At 41.2% G+C, this 16,466-nt stretch overlaps 1 protein-coding gene and 1 pseudogene across 2 annotated transcripts in view; both read left to right on the forward strand.

Moving 5' to 3' along the window:
- Positions 1-2,383, forward strand: part of LOC306645557 (AP-2 complex subunit mu-like) — a 32,470-nt pseudogene extending 30,087 nt beyond the window's left edge. Inside the window, exon 4 of the transcript in view lies at positions 883-2,383. The product of the transcript in view is annotated as an AP-2 complex subunit mu-like (transcript). The remainder of the gene's footprint in view (positions 1-882) is intronic.
- PLPPR1 (phospholipid phosphatase related 1) overlaps positions 1-16,466 on the forward strand; it is a 305,507-nt gene that overhangs the window by 90,876 nt on the left and 198,165 nt on the right. The gene's annotated exons all lie outside the window — the stretch shown is intronic.

The raw sequence follows: 16,466 nt of genomic DNA on the forward strand, positions 1-16,466 counted from the left end.
ATGAACAGGAAGCCACATTAACACTAACACCAAGTGTTGGTATATTTTATGTGAATGATTCTCTAAGGCCTTGAATACTAGATTACTTGGGAAGTGGGGAGGAAGAAATTAACTCAAAGTTCCTAAACATTGGCCCTAATCTGTTCTGAAAGTGAAATTAACTACTGGTATTATTTTCTTCAGAATCATCTAGTTATTATTCTTTGAGTCTAATGATTCTTTTACGTATGAAATAACTAGTTGTTCCTTTAATCTGAAATTTGACTCATCAGTAGCAGGTGTCTGATTCATCTCTGACTCTGATACCCAGTGAGGATGACTAATTGAATTTAGAGATAGCAAGGAACTTCAAGAAATTTCTGCAAGAATATACAGGTACATCCAGTTGACTTGGAGGATCAAGAGTGCAGTAAGAGTCCCTAAGATCTACTCAGTGAATTCCTAACTATGTGAGAGGAGGGATATGTTAATATATTTGATTATAATACTGATTTCATTATGTGTATGTCATCAAAACATCATGTTAAATACATACAATAAAATAAACAGGCTGGGGAGATAGCTCAGTCGGTAGAGTGCTTGCCTTGCAAGCACAAGGCCCTGGGTTCGATCCCCAGCACCCCAAAAATAAATAAATAAATAAATAAATAAATAGATAAATAAACATAAATAAATGCTAAAAATTTTTAGACTAAAGTCTCAAAAGATATTCTAGTAAAATTAGTTTGTTTTCCATCTGTGGGAGTCACATAGGCCATATGGTAGGCAAATGAAATGACCACATTGATAGAATAAAAGTTGAAAAAAAGTCACTTAAATATCCTTACTTGGGAGTGGTTGGGCCACTGGAGTAGGGGCCACAGATGCCAGGTCAGTTCTTAGAGCAATGGGCAGAGGAGACTGAGCTGCCGCCATGATGGAGGCTTATTCATCTATAATCACAAGAGGTGGTGCTCATCTCCAGGGTTTACTGAGATGACATCGGGAGGAATGCAGCGGAGGCCTTTCCAGTCAGTGTTATCCATGTATGGCAGCAGGTACACAACCTTGTCACCAACATTGCTCACACCATCTTCTTCTGTGTTAAGTAGTCCAACATCTGACTGGCAGCAGTTACCAAGCAAAAATGTCAGTGTTGCCATGGTTCCTCTAAGATGTGTGACAGAATGGCTGCTTACTTTGGCAAAATCAGTGAGGAAACATCAAGAAAATTTTGTGTTCACATATGATCTTCTGGATTTTGGCTACCCACAGAACTCAGAGACAGGTAAACTGAAAGCCTTCATCCCATAGCAAGGCATCAAGAGTCAGCATCAGACAAAAGAAGAGCAGCCCCAGCTCACCAGCCAGGTGGCTGGGCAGATGGACTGGAGGCAGGAGGGCATCAAGTATCACTGAAATGAACTCTTCCTGGATGTTCAGAAGAGCCTGCATTTGCTCATGGTCCCAGGGGTAGGTGCTGAGTACCTATGTATCAGGCCGGGTAGTAATGAAGAGCTACCTGAGTGGCATGCCAAGCTTGTGATGAATGACAATATATTGTCATTGAAAAGCAGGACAAAGGTACAGCTGATGAAATAAGCAAGAGTGGGAAGCAATCAATTGCCATTGATGACTGTACCTTCCACTGGTGTGTGCGACTCAGAAAGTTTGACTCTGAATGCAGCATCAACTTCATTCCACCAGATGGAGAGGTCAAGTTCATGAGGTCTCCCACCACTGAGGACATCATCCTTCTTTCTGGGTCATCCCCATTGTGCGGGAAGTGGGATGCACAAAATTGGAGATCAAGGTGGTCATCAAGTCCAACTTTAAGTCCTTACTGATGGCCCAAGAGATTGAGGTGAGGATTCTAGCCCCACTGAACACAAGCAGGGTGCAGGTGATCTGCATGAAGGGGAAGGCCAAGTACAAGGCCAGTGAGAACACCATTGTGTGGAAGATCAAGCGCACGAAGGAATCTCAGATCAGCGCAGAGACTGAACTTCTGCCCACCAATGACAAGAAGAAATGGGCTTGGACCCCTATTTCCATGAACTTTGAGGTGCCATTTGTGCCCTCTGGCCTCAAGGTGCACTACTTGAAGGTGTTTGAACCAAAGCTGAACTACAGAGACCACAATGTCATCAAATGGGTGTGCTACATTGGCCACAGCGGCCCAGTGACTGCTAGCCCATCTACGACCTTCTCTGCAGGTCCAACTGCCCCCAGCCTCCACGCATCAGTGTCTCCTCCCTTCTGCTTTTCTGCCTTCCCTTTGCAACAGCCTGAGTCTAGGTCTGAACCAACTGTACTGGAACTGACGGAGCAGTCCCTGAGCTCCCTGGCAGGGTGGTTTCTGGGACTCCTGCTCTTCCCAATTCATCTGTCTGTCCTGGTCTAGAGCCAGGCTGAGTTCTGTGACAAAGCCAGGTGGGTCCCGTTCCTCCCCATCCCTGTGGCTACGCCTTACCTCAGAGCTCCCCCAAAGGCCAGTAATGGATCCTGAATCCTCAATCCCTATTTGGCTTGGGGATAGTGTGAGCTTCATTTTGTACATGTGACTTCATCCAGTTATGAACCCAATAAACTCTGTAGAGCAGAAAGAAAAATATATATCCTTACTTTATGTTTCCTCCTTCTTCCATTTTAAAGAGAATACAATGGTATAAATACAAATGGTATTTGATAGTGTTTGTTCTATAACATTGAGCAACTGCTAATTTCCACGATGACTGTATCAGACCATCTTAAGTAATGAGCAATACAATTTTCCATTGTTGAGTTCTATATGAGCAAAAAGACATTTTTGATTGCTCTTACCCTGTGAGATGCTTAGAGGAAATTACTGCAAGGATTACAAAGGAAAATGGTTGGCAATGACATTTCAGCTGTCATTTATCTTATAGTAATCAAACATCTTTTAACCTGCTTAGCCTTTTATTATTTCCTTTCTAGAAATTTTCTTTATACTGAAATTATAACTTTTACAGGGAAGATAGTATGAGCACAAAAGAGCTGCTCAGACTGGCTGTGCTGGATTATTGATCCCCGAATGTTAGTACTTAGCTAATGACGCAAATATTTTGACACCTTGCAGCAATTCCAAATGGTGAACATTTAAAACGCACAGAGATCTGCCTTTCCTGGCAAGCTGGTGTGGATTTCAGGTTCCTAATGAACTAATTCTAGAAGACAGGGTAACATTTATTGGCTACTTAGGATTTGCCAGTCATTGTTAGTGTTCATGATATCCCTTATCTCATTTCATCCTCAAAACAATGGAATAAAAAAGTTGGTATTCCCCTTTTACAGATGATTAAAGTGATGCATAAAAAGTCAAGGGATTTTCCCAGGGACATATAGTAATGGAGCTGGAAATATAGAGAAATAGAGATAGTATAAAACTGGAATAATATTGGGCCAACTATAACCTACTTTTTCACTTAAATATGTAGTGTGAACATTTTTCTCCACATCATTAGTTTTCTTTTAAAATGGTATTTTGTATGAACTTATCTAGTTGGTCAATTTTTTTTGATTAAAATTGTTCCTAATTTCCATCATTATAAATCTGTACAATGAACCTTCTTGTTAGTCTCTTTTTATTTCATTGTCATAAATTAATAGAAAATGAATCAAAATTATTATTTGAAGGGTACTTGATATATATCTCTAAGATGCCCTGGGAAGGTAATTCAAGGTACATTAGTTTTCTAGAACTTTGGTAAAAATTCTGCCTCAAATTGGGTGGTTTAGACCAATAGAAATTTTTTGTCTCATGTAGAAGCCAGAAGTTCCACAATGAGGTATTGGTAGTCCATGCTCCCTTTGAAACCTGTAGGGGAAGCCTCCTTCCCTGCCTCTTGCAGCCTCTGGCAACCCCAGACATTCCTTGGCTTGGGACGGCATCACTCAGTCTTTGCACAGCATGCTCTCTTCTCATTGTCTTCCGCCGTGTCTCTCTTTGTCCACATTTTCCTTTTTATGATGACACTAACCCTAGTGGAGTGGGGTCTAGCCCAATGACCTCATCTTAACTTGGGTCACATTCTGAGCTTCTTGGAATTAGCACTTCAACATTTTGTTTTGTTTGGTTGGGTGGGGTGGAGGGGTGGTAGATGTGGAGGTGGACATTTCAAACCATAATACAAGGTGTACAATCTTAAGTGTGAGTCCTTATTTTCCTGAACCTTCACCAGGGTAAAATTAATATGGAAACATTTCATGTTTACCAGTTTAAACATTGACACATTATGTCTGCAGGTGTGCACGTGTGGTTTCTATTGCCACTGTGACTTTTCCCTTGGATTATCGCACTCCTCCTCAGCTCCCTCAATCTGGCTTCCACTCCCTCCACTCCTCTGCACCTGCTCTTTCCAGAGGGCCATTAACTCCTTCCAATGAGTTCAGGGATCACTTCCCAGTTTCATAGTTCCCTGATCTCCTCAATAGTCATGCAGTCTCATGACCCAACTTTCCTTCTTGAACTTGCTCTGAATTTGCTTCATGGCTGGACTTTTCTGTTTTCTTTCTTGCTCACCGCTCCTTCTCTTCTTTGTCCATCCTCTAAGTTCTAGTGCCCTTCATGGTTGGGTACTGGATTCCTCCCTCCTCCTTCCCCTCTTCTCTCCTTCTCTCCCTTCCTTTCTCCCTCTTTCCATCATCTTTACTTGGTAACCTGTTACCACAATTGTTAATGACTCTCAAATCTTTATTTATTGTCCAGAACACTTTCTTGATTTCCAGATTCATATATTTACCTGAAGCCAGTATTTTAGAAACCCAAAACTAGTGTGTTCAAAAGTGAATCAAGATGGGCCCAGTGGCACCTGCCTGTAATCCCAGTGGCTTGAGAGGCCTGAGGCAGGAGGATCCCAAGTTCAAAGCAAACCTCAGCAACTTGGTGAGGCCCTTTCTCAAAGTAATAAAATAAAATAGAACAGAATAAAATAAAATAAAATGGACTGGGGATGTGGCTTAGTGGTTAAGCACCCCTGGGTTCCATCCCTGGTACCAAGAAAAAAATAAGTGAATTGACAGCTATTTCCTCAACTTTTCCTCCCTGTTGCTGTGTTTCCTAAGGCAAGCACCGTCCCACATCGCTGCCCACAGCCCAGTCTTGGCATCTTTTCTATCCCACTGCTCTCCCACTGTGTTAGTTTCATATTGCTGCTGTAACAAATCACTGAAAATTTAGTAACTTAAATTGCACAAATTTAATATCTTCTAGTTCTGGAGATCAGAGGCCCACAGTGGGTATCACTAGGATAAAATCAGGAAGTGGGCAGATTGCACTTTTGGCTTTTCCCATCTTTTAAAAGGCCACCATTGTTCCTTGGCTCATGGCCTCCTTCTTCCATCTTCCAACCCAGATAGGATAGGCCAAGTCTTTCTCACTGCCATCTCTCTGGCTCTCTCTTCTGCCTTCCTCTTTTTGTTTGTAAGAGTCCTTATGGTCCTATTGGGTTTACCTCAAAAATCTAGGATAATCTCCATATTAAGATCATCTGGTCAACAACCTAATTCCATCTGTAACCTCAGTACCGCTTTGCCATGTGGTCTAGCCTATCCAGAAGCTCCAGGGATGAGGACATGGGCATCTTTGAGAGGATGTTATTCTGTCTACTATACTATTGTTAGCTAGTCAGTCACTCAGTTTAATGACTTTTTTTACCTCCTAAATGTATCTTAAATCCCCCTAATTCCTTCATCTTCTGTTGTCCAAAATGTAACTCAGCTCTCATCATCTCTCACCTGTAATACGCTAACAGCCTTGTAAATGGTCTCCCATCTTCTTTCTGTCTTCTTTCTAGGGCACCTCTGCGGTCCCTTCCCTCAGTGTGCAGTCTGTACTTCTCAAGTGGAGTACAGGTCCCTTCATGAGGTAGCCCTTGCCCATATCCCCAGCTTCTTCTCTTGACAGGATCTCTTGGTACTTCACCTTCCTCCAGCCTGATGTGCTTTCTCTCAGTCCTGGGCCTGCACACCAGCTCCTTCACACTAGAATACCTTTTGTTTTTGTCTTTACCTTGATATGGTGTACTTTCCTTTCAGGTCTCAGTTTAAATGTCACTTCCTTTAGGAAGCCTCCGCTGATCCCCATCCTCTAGGATATGTTAAATGCCCCTACTTACTGATACCAGCACTTACTATTTTCGTATTGTGATTTTTGTTTTGTTTTGTTCATTTAACTATCTGTTCCTCTTAACTCTAAGTTCCATGAACACTAGGAGTGAGTCATAGCTGTCTTATCTACCATCCCTGGTATATTTTTATTGTCTACCTAGTACTTGACCTGGTAACTTTTCAATATAAATTGTTGTATAGGGGAAATGAATAATCACTATAGTTTAAATCCTATATCAGATGAGATGACCCTGCTTGGTCCAGCCATGCCTATCTCGTGAGCTTTCTGTCCCTGTCACACTTGCCATTGTCAAGGGCCGTGAGCTTTCTGTCCCTGTCACACTTGCCATTGTCAAGGGCCCTGGCTCCCTCATGCCTCAGAAACATTACCCATTGGCACCCTCTTTCTGAAATGAATTCCTGAAATGCATGAAACTACCCTGCAGATCTCAGCTCAGGCTCACCTCTTCAGGGAAATATCATTTGACTTTCATCCTGTTGTATAATGAATGTTTGTGTCCCAACCTCCCAAATTCCTATGTTGAACTCCAGCTCCCAATGTGATGGAGTTAGGAGCACTTTGGAAGGTTATTAGAGCTCGGGAGTCATGAAAATGGGGTTCCCACAATGGGATTAGTGTTCTTACAAAAAGAGAAAACACCAAAACCCAGTTCTGTCTCCTTACTATGCGAAGAGGCTGAGAGGCAGCCATCTGTGAACCAGGAAGGGGTCTCTCACCGCACCTGTACCAGCTAACACCTTAATCTTGGACTTCCAAGCCTCCAGAACTGTGAAAAAGTAAGTATCTATGGTTTTATTCACCCAGTTGATGGGATTTTGTTATGACAACTTGAGCTAAGATACACCTTCATCTGCTTTCTCAGTTAAACTCTCTTGTTATGTATTCTGCAAAAACACTTCTGTGAGAACTGAGAGCCGTTAACTGTTAGTATGTAAGCATTCATTAAAGGGAATATTTTATTTTATGTTTCTCTTCCTAATAGACTCTCAGGACCATGAAAACAGGAAGGAGCTATTTTGACTCATCATTGTGTCTCATTCAGCCACAAATAAATATTTTTTGGATAAAAAAAAAAATGCATGAACGAGTCCCTCTCCTTTCATCCTCTGAGTTTTGCTCCCTTTCCTTTACTTTTCACTGAGTTTTCAGTTATTGTGCCTGTTGGGGCAACTTGTCATAAATACACCGAATGTTTCTTTGCCTGCCTTAGATTAGCTATGGTGAGAATCCTGAGACCACCTGGGCAGTCTCCATGCCAGGTGGAAATTCATTTGCCTCTCCTGGGGCTTGTGTGGATAACTTCTAAAGAATGTCATCAGGTGCCGGTAGCCCATGATATGTCAATTCCTTACATTTTCTGATAGTTCTGATGGTTCTTCCCTCCTTCCATTTTCTTTTTCCTTCTCCGCTTCTCTCACTTCTCTTTCCCCTCATCCTTTTCTCTCCCTCCTCCCTGCCCTTTCCCCACTTAGTTCCCCCCAAATGATAAAGCAACCAGAGGACCTCCAGTTCCCATTTTCCTCTTAAAAAGCAGACATGTCCTGATCATGGAGGACAGGGAAGGAAGGAGAGAGGGAAGTCACCCAGCTTTGAATGATTTTCCAACTTGGTAAGAATGATAGTTGTGCTTTTATCCAAATCATAGACAAAAATGTTGAACAGGTCAAGCCAAGCACAGGAGACTGGGAATGCTCTTAAAACATCCCTCCAAGTTGACTCTGAAGCATTAATCAACACTCTCAAGTTATTAATGTGCCACCACCAAGCCCATGTAGCAAATGTGAATGATAATGAATCACTGTGGAATCTTAAAAGCCAGATTTAATATTTCAGAGAAATCCATTCATTCATCTATTCACCCAATTGAGTGGTCACTTAATATGTAGCCCTGACATTTTTAACTGAATATTTTGGTTGTGGCATCTATAATAGAGCTTTGAAATTTTGGAATGTCAGGCCTCTGCCCACACAGAAGTCATATAATTAGCTTCCTGTCTCTTTTTATTCAACCGGCAAATGTTCCATAGATACTGACCAATTTTGCATTTGACCCCAGGTCCTTCCGCTTTAACTTTAGGATTTCCGTTCATCCACTCAACTGGCACGTCAGTGCATCACCATGGCAGCTGCTTCCACTTTGCTTAAGTGAAGTGTGGATTGTGACTCTCTCTTCTCATTAGAGTAACTGTCTACCTTAGCATCCCAGCAGCAGTCAAAGCTCCAGAATGCATGACTGATCAGGAGTCTGTGAAGGACGTGCTGCTGGTGTTCCTGGATCCTTCCCCAAGGGAGCAGATCCTTGTTTCCAGCCCCGCTGCAATATTTAATCAAAACTTGCAGTTTTCCTGAAAGTGTGATAGGACACCCCCTGCCTGCAACCCTTCATCCACATGATCACCAAATCCTTTTATTTCTATCCCTTTACTCCATCTCCATCCTTCCAGTTCCTCCTTTATTCAGGCCATCAACATCTTCCATCAGAATTGTAGCAGAATGTTCCAGCAGCTCCCTTCTTCCTGCCTTGCCTCCCTCCAGATATTGTTCACATCATAGCCAGAGTGATGTACCTAGAAAAAAAATGAAATCAAGTCATTCTCCTGCTTAAAGACCTTCAGTGGCTCCTTATTACCTATAGGCTTGGATCCGATCTCCTATCAAGACCTTGAAGGCCCTCTGTGATGTGGCTCCAGGCTTCTTCAATGCTGCCTCCCCATTCTCTGCATTAGGTCTTTTGCTCCCTGTTTCTCTGAATGTGTCACCTTGCTATGCCTTTGTATTTGCTAGTGTGCTCTCCAAATATCCCCACATTCTCCCTCTTTTTCCTGAGTAACCAAGAATTTGCTCAAGCACATCAGTGAAGTTCTCTGGGACACAACCATCTCACCAAACCCAGGAGCACTGGCCATTCTTTCCCTTATATTTTTATTATTTTAAACCAGGTTAAATTAATGGATTATTGACCCTTTGAAGCTAGGGGCTATGTCTATATTTTCTATAATCACAACAACTAAAACATACCAGGTACACATTACATAATAGCTGAGGTAATTAATTCACAAATGCAGTCATACTAGAAAGTGCTTATATGATAGCTGGGTGTGGTGGTACATGCCTGTAATCCCGGCAACTCCAGAGACTGAGAAAGGAGGATTATAAGTTTGAGACCAACCTCAGCACCTTAGGGAGATCCTCAGTAATCTAGCCAGAATCTGTCTAAAAAAAATAAAAATAAAAAGGGCTGGGGATGTAGCTCAGTGGTAAAGCAACTCTGGATTTAATTCCAAGTACCATAAAAATAAAATGCTTATATGGTCCTTGGACTATGTTAGGCACCATTTTAAGTACTTCATGTGGCCTTATTTATAGAGTGAATGCATATAGCCAGGGGCATGCTTTGGTCAATAGGCTCTAAATTGTGGCTTAAATGTCACAGACACATGAAACCCACTTTGGCAACCACTCTGTCAGCATTCCATGGCTCCATTCCTTTGCTTTTACCTTTATCCACTCATTCATGACCTCCTGCAGGCTTCTATCTACCTCATAAACCATCCAAAGGAGCCCCACCCTCTCCCTATGAGTGCTAGTGTCACCCTGAGTGCTGACCATGTGTGGGCTTCAGGCTGTGTTGTCTGTGGCCTTGTAGCTAATCTAACCCAAAGTGAGCTGTCTCGACAGCAACCATTTAGTTCGCATTTATTGAGTTCTCTTTTTCATAGCTTTGAAATTGTCCATACTGGAACTATCCACTTGCGTTCAATTTTCCAAGCTCAATATCCTCCCTTCATTTATTCTCACGTGCCTTAATCAATAGGATGGGATTTCTTACTTAGTTTCTATTCCAAGAATTTATTTCAGCAATATTTGAGGTAATTGAGTCTTCTGTGCACCCCCACCCCTATTGGCTCTAGGCTCTTTCTGGGGAGTTCCCTGATACCTACCAATTGATTCCTAGTAGCTGATTGTTTGCTTGACTGCTGAACTTCTGATCACTGTCCCAACCATATCTTGGAGGTCTCCAGTCCGGATCTTTCTTGAGACTGTGATGGCTCTCTCTGTATGAGTGGAGCTTACCTCTCAGTCCCAATCTTACCTGCATGTGTCATGATAGCTTCAATGTGAGAAAGCATAATTTCTTGCTCTCATTGGGCTTATAAGACTCTCCTTTTTTTAAATGAACTTTTCTGGGTCCTCACATACTATGTGCCATGTGTAATACCTCCAAATAAAAGCTGCTGGGTGAACATCATTATCCATTCTACAGATGAAGAACTGTACCTCTGAAATATTAAATAATTTTCTCAAGTTCATGTAGTCAGTAAGTGGTAGAACCAAGATTTAAATTGGTATCAGACTGATTCTAAACACCAAACTTCTTTTCTGCAAGTCAGAGGAGGAAATACTTGAGACAGAGATGTATTTCTGGGCCATGAAGGAGGTTGGGCTTGTAATAAATGCTCAATCGATATTCTTTGCTTTATATGTTGACCTGGTATTGCTGCACAAGCCTATCTTATTGATTGTGGTCAAGGCAACTGCAAAAATTATGAAGTAGAACCAATCAAAAGTTTCCTTGAAATGAATGGACATGGAACGCCTGGTAGTTTATGACTGTGGGTTGCTATAAATGACAGAGGATGAGGTTGAAAGCACATTCAAACTCAGCAGAAGGTTTACACTGACTGAAACAATTATCTTCAGGAAGATGAGAGTATTTGGGTGTGGTGAACTGGTATAAATTCTGTGTCAACACAGGTATGCTTGGTCTACCTTGAACATCACACAAGGAGCAAGACGGCAGCAGGTACAGCAGTACATTCTGAAAAGGCAGTGACATGCCAACAGCATCACTAGAGAAGCTGTGTGCCGTAGAAGACTGAGTTGACTTTTCTGGAGAATACCATTATCAAGTTGGGAAGTGGCCAGAATAGTAACTGCCCCTTGATAATCTTTAGTATGGGTTGGTGTTATGGTTAAGATATTAGGTGTCTCCTAAAAGCTCATGTGTGAGACAATGCAAGAAAGTTCATAGGTGAAATGATTGGGTTATGAGAGTTTTAACCTAATCAGAGCATTAATCCTCTGATAGGGATTAACTGGATGGTAACTGTAGACAGGTAGGGTGTGGCTAGAGGAGGTGGGTCATGGGGAGCATGTCTTTGAGGTATATATTTTGTCTGTGGTGAGGTGAGCTGTTTGTCTGTCTGCTTTCTGGTGACCACGTCCTGAGCCACTTTCCTCCACCAGGCTCTTCTGCCATGATGTTCTGCCACATCTCAGGTGCAGAGCAATGGAGTAGGCCATCCATAGACTGAGACCTCTGAAACAGAGACCCAAATAAACTTTTCCTCCTCAAAAACTGTTCATGTCTTTTGGTCACAGCAGTGAAAAACTGACTAAAACAGTTGGTTAGCACACTGGTTGTGGAAAGGCAGTATAGGAATAAGTGAGCATATAATAGAACAACCCCATGGAAATGAGCAAGGGTAACCTGAATAGGCATAAAGGATATCAGAATAGGTTTGTGAAACATTTGTATTAACATGTGTATCATCTGAAAAAGGGTAGAAAAACATCTCAATAAGCACATAAATATCAAAGATAAAAGTGAATAGATACCATGTGGAAGCCTGAAGTAAGCATTGTTAATAACACAACGAACATCTGCATCATTTCCTTGAACTTGTGCACTATCTAGTGAGGGTTTGTGATATCTCAGGTGTAACATCTGAATAAGCACATGCACTGGAGCCAGGCATGGTAGCACATGCCTGTAGTCCCAGTGACTTGGGAGACTGAGACAAAAGGATCATAAGTTCAAAGCCAGCTTCAGCAACTAAGTGAGGCCCTAAGCAACTTAGTGAGACCCTGAGTCAAAATAAGTACCAAAAAAAAAAAAAAAAGCGCACACACACTGTGCACTATCAGTGTGTAATGTTGAACTGTTTACTGTCTAAGTGAATATGGGTTTTAAAAGTTAACATGTAATATTTCATTGAACATGTCCTTATCCACATGAGTAGAGACATAATCTAAGCAGTCAGGGAAAACAATGAGGGTGTGTAGTATCTAAGCAGGTGGCTCTCAAACTTGAGCTTGCAGCAGAATTACATGTAGGACTTTCAAAGCACAACTTGCTGGAACTTCACCCCCAGAGTGTCTGATTCAGCAGATTGAGAATCAGGCTCAAAATTTGCATGTGTAACAATTTTTTAGGTGATGCTGCTGCTGCTGGTCCAAGAACTACATTTTGAGAATCACTGCTGTAAGTATGTGTCACACCTATGCGTGATATCTAAGTGAGCTGATGAACATCTAAATGAATTTAAGTAGATCTAAGAGAACTCACATGACACTTAAGGGAAATATGATCTGCACAAGCATTGTGCCTTCTACATAATTACATGTTACAAGTATATGTCACATTTGAATGACATGTATATAATGCACGTGAACCTGTTGTATCACAGTGTTTGTAAAACATACAAAGAGCATGTGTACAATCCGAGGTACGTAGAATATGTGAATGAGAGCTCGTGCCATTTGAATAGATTGACATCTAAAGATATTTGTGTACTTAACATCAGAAAGCACTCATTGTCTGTAAGATTAGACAGACACATACAAATTATTACCATACAGTATGGGAGCTGTAGCAACGGGTATCCAAGGAACAAAACTGCACCAGAAACAGTAGCTATGTTAGGAGCAGAAGCCACCCAGAGGAGGATGTGGAGGTGGAGGCAATGACATGTGAGGTGTGATTTGAAAGCTGATTAGGAATTCTTGAATGACAGCAAAGGTAGGTGAGGAAGAGGTTTCTGTAAGATGGCTCAGCACAGGCAAAGGTATTGAACATAAAATAACCTGGCATGATTGGGAAAACCCTTGTGGCTTGGGATTTCTAGAATGCTAATATGAGATGGGATCAGGAGACTAAAGCTAGAGTGTTCATAAAAGATCAGATCATGTAGGCATGAGGTCCTCTTTGGGCCATGGTACAGAACACGTGGGTGGATTTTCTTTCTTCCCTAATAAGGGATAAAAAAATCAACAATGATTTTAAACTAGAAAGTAATGGGCTTGTTTTTAGAAATATCATTTTGAAGGCTGATCAGACATCTATTGCAACATCTCTTGACTCCAGATGATGAGGTCTTACGTGATGACAGAAACGTTGGAACGTATGGAACAAAATAAGGAGGTATTTTAGGAGGTAAAAATCAGAGGACTTGTAAACCTGTGCCTTGGTGGGTCATGAGCATCAAGTAGAATAAGTGGGAGAGACGGGGGAGGGGGAGAAAGGGTCGGGAGAGATGATGTGTTTGGTATTAGACACAATCACATTAGGACTTCTGCGGCCTTCAGAAGGGGGATCCTTGGGTCTAGAACTCTGGGGACAGTTCTGGACAAAGATAGAAATTCAGAAATACTTTGTCAGTGATAACTAAACTGACGGGCAAGGTGAGTAGAGAACAGAGAGGACAAAGATGGAACCCCCGGGGTCATCAGCATTTGAAAGACTGCAAAAGAAGAGAGTCAGCAAAGGGAAATGAAGTGGAACCATCAAAAGGTGCAGAGCTGCAGATGTCTGCGGTCTCCTTTAAAAGGAGGGAAAGTCACTTAGTTCAGATGACTTACAGATGGTTCTGGATAGTGTGTGGTTTCAAGAGGAACCATGCGGGAATAGGGAGTTCTGAGCACATCCTGGCTGTGCCACTGGGTACTTCTGTGGCCTTGGTTCATTAACTTGAGTCTCTAAGATTCAATTTCCAAATATGAAAAATAGGAAGGCCATCTTGAGTATAAGAAGGGCTTGGTCATTTCTGGTCTGCTTGTGGATGAGGGTTTGAGGGTCATTATTGCAGGGTCCAGTTCTGCAGGTGCTCAATCCGAGTTTCTAAGCCACATGGCACCCTACTAGTTCTTTGACCCTGAAAAAGTTATTTAATTCCTTTAAATCTCCTGTAAATAAGTGTAATAGATTTGTGTAGTATGTGTGTGTGTGTGTGTGTGTGTGTGTATGTGTGCGTGTGTGTATTTTAAGAGATAAACCCTATAAACCCTATAAAGTATTTAATACAGGGCTTGGTCCAGAGTAAGTTTTAAGCAAACAAACTAAAAAATCCAGCAACAGTCAGAACAAAGCCCTGTGAAAAATGTGGGGATGAAGGAAGTTGAATTAATTCACCCCTAAAATCCTTCCCAGCTCAGCACCCTTTTTCTCTCTGTCTCCTTTTTTTCTATCATCTTGTGATGAGCCGCTTAGTAGACATTTATGTCCTAAATATTGACTAGGAAGAAGGATTTGTGTTTTTTTTTTTTTATATTTTAATTTTTATTTGTTCTAATTAGTCATACATGACAGTAGAATGAATTTATGCATTCTGATAAATCATACATAAATGGAGTATAATTTCTCATTTTTTTGATTGTACCTATAGGAGGATCGATCACATTGGTCATGCCATCATATATGTACATGAGGTGATAATGTCTGTTTCACTCTACTGTCCTAGGATTTGTGTTCTTAATCCTGATATACATTGTAGAGTCAAGAGAAAATAATTCTAATGGAAAAAAAAGAAACACATAAAATGCAAATACGGTAAAAAAAATTTGGTTCATCAGCAAGTGCTCCTCCCCCTCCTCTCTCCTGGAGGCAGTGGAACAGCCTGTGCTGCGTGGAATCCAAAGAGAATCTTCCACTAATGACCCACAATAAATTGTTTCCTATGCTCAGTCACTGGGACTGGTGATTATATTTTCTCTGCATATTGCAGTAAAAATGAGACAGAGGTATAGATTTGGATTGATCTTTCTTTTCCTTGAATATACCTGGTCAGAAGGACTCATTTCTTCCTTTGCAAGAGTTCATCATAGGCATTGTTCCAAATATGTAATGAGTGGAAATGTGAAATTGACCAAAAGTGGGTTATTCATATGATCTCTCGTTAATTGTAGGACCCAGAAAGCTGAAAAGATAAGAGGGTCTGGCTTAAAGTATGTCACAGTGGAAAGTGAGATGAGAAGATCTCACCTCTGTGGGTGACAGTGACTGTTTTGCAATGCAAAACCGTTCTCATCTCCATTTGCAAAGACAGGCTAATGAGACCAAGTGGATTCAAGTTTGGACCTGGGAAAGAAGAATTAGGTTTTACTTTCTCATCACTTGTTTTTTATTATTTCCAAAAAAACCTAGGATTGCATTTTTCAGGTATTATTTGAGCTGCCTGGTTCTCTATGTTTTCCACTTGGATTCCTTACACTGCTTGCTTCTTGAAATGCAGCATCATTGCTATCAACCACTGAAAATAGGAGATGAGTATGGGGAAGTCTTTTAGAACACACATTTTTATACGCTAGCATTTCAGATTTTCAAAGAATTATTTTCTGATCATATAAGAGACAAACTTAAATAGTTTGTCAGAAATCATTCTTTGTTCTGGGCGCATGTACTTGTTTAGTTGTGATCGTTGCTCACATTTATTGAGCACTTCTAGCAGCCAGATGTTTTCCCAAAGACTTTGTCCTTTAATCCTCAGAATTAGAAACTCACAGTTAGGGTTATTAGGACACCATTAGAACCCTCCATCAGTAGCTCACCCAAATCACATAGTTTAACAGTGGTAGGGTCAATTCTGAATGCAGTCTGCCTGACTTCAAAAGTCACCCTTGGAGCCATTATGCAATACTTGTGTGTACAAAAAGGTATATATAAGTAAATTAAACCTTAAGAAATGCATACCTATTGCTGCTTGGGTTTCACTGAGCTTGGTGCAGGTCTTTGTGCATTATTTGATAACATGTTGCTTTGTGCTGTAATTTAGCTTATTATCAGTGGGTCTTGACTTTGTGTGTGTTTGTGTGTATGTGTGTGTGTGTGTGTGATGGGGAAGACATGGAAGCCTTTGAGGCTCTATCAAATTTAGGATCTCAAGGAAACATACCTGCAGTTAGACTGGGTTGATTCTTCAGTGATCACTTACATATAATATTGTTTTTCCTCCCATTAAGATAAAATCTGAGTGTCCTTGTATTTTCCAGCTTTTTGAGCTTACTCTTTTATTTAGTACTTCTTAAGGAAAATCCAGTTCCCTCTTGAAAATGTCTGAGTGTTTGCTGCAAACGCTTCTGAATCTCTCTTGCCATCTGCTAACCACTTGTTCCAGCTGTATCTCCAGAACAGCTTTGGGCAGTAGTTGACACAGTGAGATCGGAGGACAACTTAAAGTGTTTCAGAAGGAAACCAATAATTGGGCATCACACCTAACTACTTCTCAAAATTTCTTATTGATGCTTCACCCAAAACATAGTCATCCTGTTGGATAAAGGA

Source organism: Sciurus vulgaris (genome assembly GCF_902686455.1).
Source record: "Sciurus vulgaris genome assembly, chromosome: 15".
Taxonomy (NCBI): domain Eukaryota; kingdom Metazoa; phylum Chordata; class Mammalia; order Rodentia; family Sciuridae; genus Sciurus; species Sciurus vulgaris.